Genomic DNA, 6,000 nt, shown 5'->3' on the forward strand with positions numbered 1-6,000 from the left:
GAAGTGTTCACGGGGCAACTTTGCTTGTTCTAGGGGACGAAAGACCCGAGTTTCCTGCTAAAAAAACCCTACCTCCGTATGAGATCGGCTAACTCAGCTTTAGTCGAAAGAGACCAAAAGGTTTCTCTTTAATTAATTGAAGATGACCGTTAAGATGAAACATCATCTAGTACTGAACTGTAGGTGACATTCGCAGTATTATCAGTTATGCCTGAATCTATGAAACAAGATCCATAAAATTCACTTGAAAGTTTACCCTTCGTTTTGAAAACCATAACTCTAAACCTATTTGGAGCATAAGGGGGAAATACAAGCGCTTTTCAACTTAAGGTGTGTGAACTGCACTCAGGGCAGGATTGAGACTTGCTGAGACCCTAAGTTATACAAAACCCAGAGGGCCCCCTACTGTTTTAAATTACAGCAGCTGGTCTTTTTTTTTATTTTTTTTATTTGAGGTCCCGATAGATTACGAAGCCCTAAGCTGTAGCTTTTTTAGCTTATACGTAAATCCGGCACTGACTGCACTCATAAGTTGCAGGTTTTACGCCTGGAAACTTATGTTGTTCTCTGCAAAACACCTTACCTCACGTCATGGTCTAAGCTCCTCAATCTAATTGTAAGAGGCAGCAACATTAATAATGACAACAGTTTAACTCAAAGAAGCTTTTGTCTAAAGTGCCAAAAACTATTTCCAGTCATTTTGCAATAGTTCATATATTTCATCCGAGTTATTTTCAAACGATATCCCTATAATGTGTGTGTGTGGGTGTGTGTGTGTGTGTGTGCAACACATATACGAAACATCCAAAAACACTCAGAAAAATCGAACTTCCTAGTTTTTCATCTGTTTTTCTTATGAAAGATCTCAATCTAGTGTATATATATACTAAGGTCCGTCCCCCTGACGCCTACGGCGCCGCTCGAGTTCCGGACTGGTAGGCCGGTTCTCCTTGAATTCTGATGACTCGAATTTTGAAGACTAGAAAAGGGGTTTCCACCCCCCTCCCGTTTTTCTTATGAAAGATCTCAATCTAGTATATATATATAAATATTAGGGGTTTCTCCCCCCTGACGCCTACGGCTCCCCCCCCCCCCCCCGAGAACCAGCCTACCAGTCCGGAACTCGGGGGGCGCCGTAGGCGTCATGGGGGGGCGGTTCCCCCTAGTATATATATATATATATTCCCTTTTCCCTTTCCCCCTCCCCAACCTCCCGGGTTCCAGACTGATAGGCCGGTTCTCCTTGAATTCTGATGACTCGAATTTTGAAGACTCGACACTCAGAGTAGCTTCTGAGTTTCAAATATAAGTTCGCCCACCGATTTGAGGTCCCTCGAAACTACTGCGCATGTCAGAAAAAGGAGAATCCATTCCGATAATAGGGTAATCAGTCTGTCTTCTGGGAGGTAATAATAAACAAACTGAGTTTGTTTATTATTACAGGTCGGAAAATTTAGCTTTTCTTTTACGAACATTGTTGTTTTTAAAGTGTAACTATTTTGCTTGTATAACAGTTGGAAAAATGTACGTAGAGTGTTAATACGTGCAAATACTGCGTTCTACATAAAACAATGTCACTTCGCTCCATGATAAGTTTCCTTTTCATGGGACTTTTTAAAACAAAATCCGATTTCATGAAGTATTTTCCTTAAAGTTTCTCTTTTCCAAGGAAAATTAATTTTTTCTTTAAGCACAGGAATCAATTTCGGAACAGTTGGCACTCTTTTCTCGAATACGTAAAATTCGTGAATAGCTCTTCTTATAACGTCTACATCAAAATCATTCAAAGCTACGGTTTCGATGGTTTTACTCTGGCGCTTTTTTTTTTTTTTTTTTTTTAGGAGATTTAAATTTTGGCTTACCTTCACCTTTTGATTCCCTACGAATTCTTTTAACAGTCGACCCCGATACGCCCGCAATTGCACTCGCACGTTTTATGACTTGAGAAAGGGGAACAAGAAGACGGCCTTCTGACGATTCTTTTTCGCAGAATGTCAGCACATTATTCAATATTCTTTTACAAGAGCTACTGAAACGTGTAACAATAGAACTTGTTGACTGTACTGGATCCATCATACAAATTAATAATAAAAAAATACTACAAAAAGAGAACAACAAAAATCAAGCTAGTACTAGTACAGCGACAGACAAGAAAGCACGTGATTTCGCATGTTGGCGACCAATTCGTACATCCTTCATTTCTTTCTCCCCTTCAGCATGAATCGACTATTCTTGGCACAAAGCCAAGAAGGGACCTAGAAGTGGTGGGCGAACTATAACTTAACAAAAAAACGTGATACAAAAACGTTACAGAAAAGTTTATCATTTTATATTATAGGGTATATATATATATATATATACTGACTAAGAACACCGAGAAAGGTAAGAAAACTTTAATATAACACGACCACTTTCGTCGGAACGCCGACTTCTTCAGGTGTGTAAATAATAACAAAAAACTTGAAAAATAACAAGGTAAAAAACATGGACTTCTCAAATTAACAAAATAGGAATAGCAACAGTCATATTTGAACTGGTGTCCGCTTGGCAGGACTAGCGTGAGTTGTAAGTGAGTGGCAACTGATTCGAGAGTGCCAGAACTCAGCTGCCGTTCATAAGCTATCTATCTCCAAAATTGTCAAAAATTATGAAGAAATTCAATATTAAAACCTACTTCACCACCCTACCAAAGCTTCGTTCTTTTTTCTGAGTCGCCTTAAACCAAAACACAACCAGTTTCGGTTTCCAGGAGTTTATAAAGTCGTCTGCAACTGCGGTAAACCTTATTATGGACAGACTGATAAATCTATTTCACTACGTCTTGAGGAACAATAGCTTGACATCTCTTACAAAAGAACCCGTGCAAGCGCACTCTCCAGTCATGTTCTTTTCTCCGCTAACTCTAATCTAGAAGAGCTTCAACACTAGATAGACTGGAATCTTACGACCAATATCCTTAATGCGGTGACGAACTTGAGAGACGTATCATAGAATCAAAGAAATAGTTCTGGACACATCACACATAAACAACAATTTAAGCTTCAGTTTGCCTGACGCCCACAGCGTTGTGATTGAGTTCTGGCGTTCTCGAATCAGTTGCCACTCACAACTCACGCTAGTCCTGCCAAGCGGACACCAGTTCAAATATGACTGTTGCTATTCCTATTTTGTTAATTTGAGAAGTCCATGTTTTTTACCTTGTTATTTTCCCAGTCTTTTGTTATTATTTACATACCTGAAGAAGTCGGCGTTCCGACGAAACTAGTCAAGTTTTCTTACCTTTCTCGGTGTTCTTAGTCAGTATAATTATTAATTTTAATACATTTATTATACCCAAGGTAAAATAATAAATGTATTTTACCTTGGGTATAATAAATGTCAAAGATACCAAGCTATTTTAAACCTGGTTTTACTCCCTTTCCCAAGTAAGCAAACAGACAAGTCAAGTTTGCGCCTGCAAGTATTGTAAGTGTAGGGACCCCCACATAGTGCAAGTCAAGGCAACTCGCGGTAAAGGTGGATAAGCTCTGATCACTATTCTTAATATTTATCCTTAATGCAAAGCACATCTCCTGGAGGAGATGGTATGATGTAATGTATTAAAGGCAAGGGTTTTATTTAATAAGGTTTAACCTTATTAAATAAAAAATTAAATAAAAATCTCAGGATGAGAGATAGATGTAGAAAGTATTTTACCTTGGGTATAATATATATATATATATATATATGTAGAAAGTATTTTTACCTTGGGTATAATTATGTTAAAGATACCAAGCAATTTTAAACTTGGATTTACTCCATTTTTTCCAAGTAAGCAAACAGACAAAAATGTCAAGTTTGCATCTGCAAGTGATGCAAGACTAGCTGATCCTACAGGTATTGCAAGACCAAGGCAACTCAGAGGTGGAACAAGCTCCGATCACTAATCTTAATATTAAGATTAGTGATCGGAGCTTATTCCACCTCTCTCTCTCTCTCTCTCTATATATATATATATTTTTTTTTTTTTTTTTTTTGTTTGAGCAGATCGAGATTGTATTCCTTGGGAAGGTAAAGTGGAGGAGGCAGTGAAGTTAGTTCAATGGATTTTAAGATGAACTGTAAAAGGGCATTGGTTAGCAATGACTTTTGTTCTAATGATTTTGGAGGAAAGTGGAAGAATAATGGTGGTCAATTAAGCAGAGCAGAGAACTGTCTATGAAAATACCTCTAGAAGAGGCACAAGGCAGAAACTGAACGTCTATGAAATAGGAATTAAATTGGATATGAGATACAGAGAGGGATCATTAATTAGCGGGATTGCCATTTTCTGGATATGATCAATCTGAGAGAGCATTTTAGTGCAGCACCCCAAACATGGGGTGCTGCACTAAAGCACCCCATGTTTGGGTTTGAGCAATATTCCATGGTTGGGAGGATTGGAAATTTGCATAGTTAGCAGTTGTGGAGATGTGAAGTGTCTTGGGCTAAAAGTATCAAGTTTTTTGGTAGCTGTAGAAACTATTGTTGAAATGTGTTTTTACCAGGAAAGGTTGAAGATATAGGTCAGTTCAAGAAAATATTTTATCGTGTTCGAATATCTGAGTATTTTTGAAATTAAGGGGGAAAGAATGCGAGCTCTTTCTTACGAAAGATCTTACAAGATTAAGTTTTGGCGGCATTGAAGTCTACAATGTTGCCTTTGATTCATTAGAAGATCGGAGTTCAGGTCATTGGTCGTGGGAATTTTGAGTATTCTAATAATTGAGCGCTATAATGTTTGTCAAATGAAAAGGAGGAATGGAATCATCAGCAAACTATGAATATGTTTCATAGTTTGCTGATGTGTGAAAGAATGGGTGAGTGAAACAAAGAGTGAAAGAATTTGCCCATCAGTGCAGGATTACCCTGGGATATTCCTGCATTGGTGGGGAAATCTGATGAGAGTATATCGTCCACCATGACACGTAGTGAGCGACCAGTAAGAAAGTTGACGATCCATTGCAGAGTGCGGAAGGCTGACCATAGGATAGCAGTTTGCTAAACTTTGAGGACAACAACGTGCTATTTAATTAAAATATCATACAATTGCGATAAATAAATAATTATTTTAATTAAATAAATTATTATTATCACATTAAACCACCAAGGAGTCCAAGGATTCATCGCGGGAGGACCTTTTCTCCACACAACTGTCCGTCTCCACTTTTTAATTCTCCAGCTACACAGAGAAGTACTAACCATCATCAACACATAACTTCACCTCTGACGATCAGTAGTAGTTCTTGTCTGTAAAATGTGAGTTCTCTGGGCTTATTGCTGGATGAAAAATCCAAGTTTCTGGAAGAACCCTGTCCCCCCGTGCTGGAATCTTTCTCAGGAGATTTCTCAGATTTCAGCAGGGAAATATGAATTCCCTTCCTGCTGAAGGGAGAAAGATTTCTCTTGTCACGACGAGAATCGAACTGAGGTCATTTACAGTCGAAAAATGTCCTATCATTCTTCCAAATGCGCTGTGTTATCGCGCTTTTCATAAAATAATTGATGATTCGTATCTGGCTTCTCTGTGATGCTTGGCCGATCCAGGCGCTTGCCAACTGTAACTAAATTTCGGCATCATGGATTTCATTCGCTAACATATCTATTATCTTTCGCCCGTTGAAACAAGCTTTGTATGGGAACTTGCGGCTTTAATCGTTTTTATGTTATTTTTCAGGGTTTCTGAAACATTTCTTTGGACCGACCTATCAAGCATCCCTCTAGTGTTGTGTTAGAATAGAAACTTTTTTGTTCATAATTATTTTTACGACCACGTTACATTACATTTTATGTTAATTATTGTTGCAGAAGATCTCTTTCATATGGTGAATATGCGTTTGTATTATAAATATTTTTGTTACTTTATATTTTTGTCTGAAACTTGAATAACATTTGGGAAAATATTATTTATTTGTAAATAAATTTTGAGTTTATAATGTTGACAACAGCGCCATTTGTGGGATAATGGAGAGGTAGAAGGAA

This window comes from Typopeltis vanoorti, chromosome 6 (genome assembly GCF_054136105.1).
Source record: "Typopeltis vanoorti isolate ZY-2024b chromosome 6, IOZ_Tvanoo_1.0, whole genome shotgun sequence".
NCBI lineage: Eukaryota > Metazoa > Arthropoda > Arachnida > Uropygi > Thelyphonidae > Typopeltis > Typopeltis vanoorti.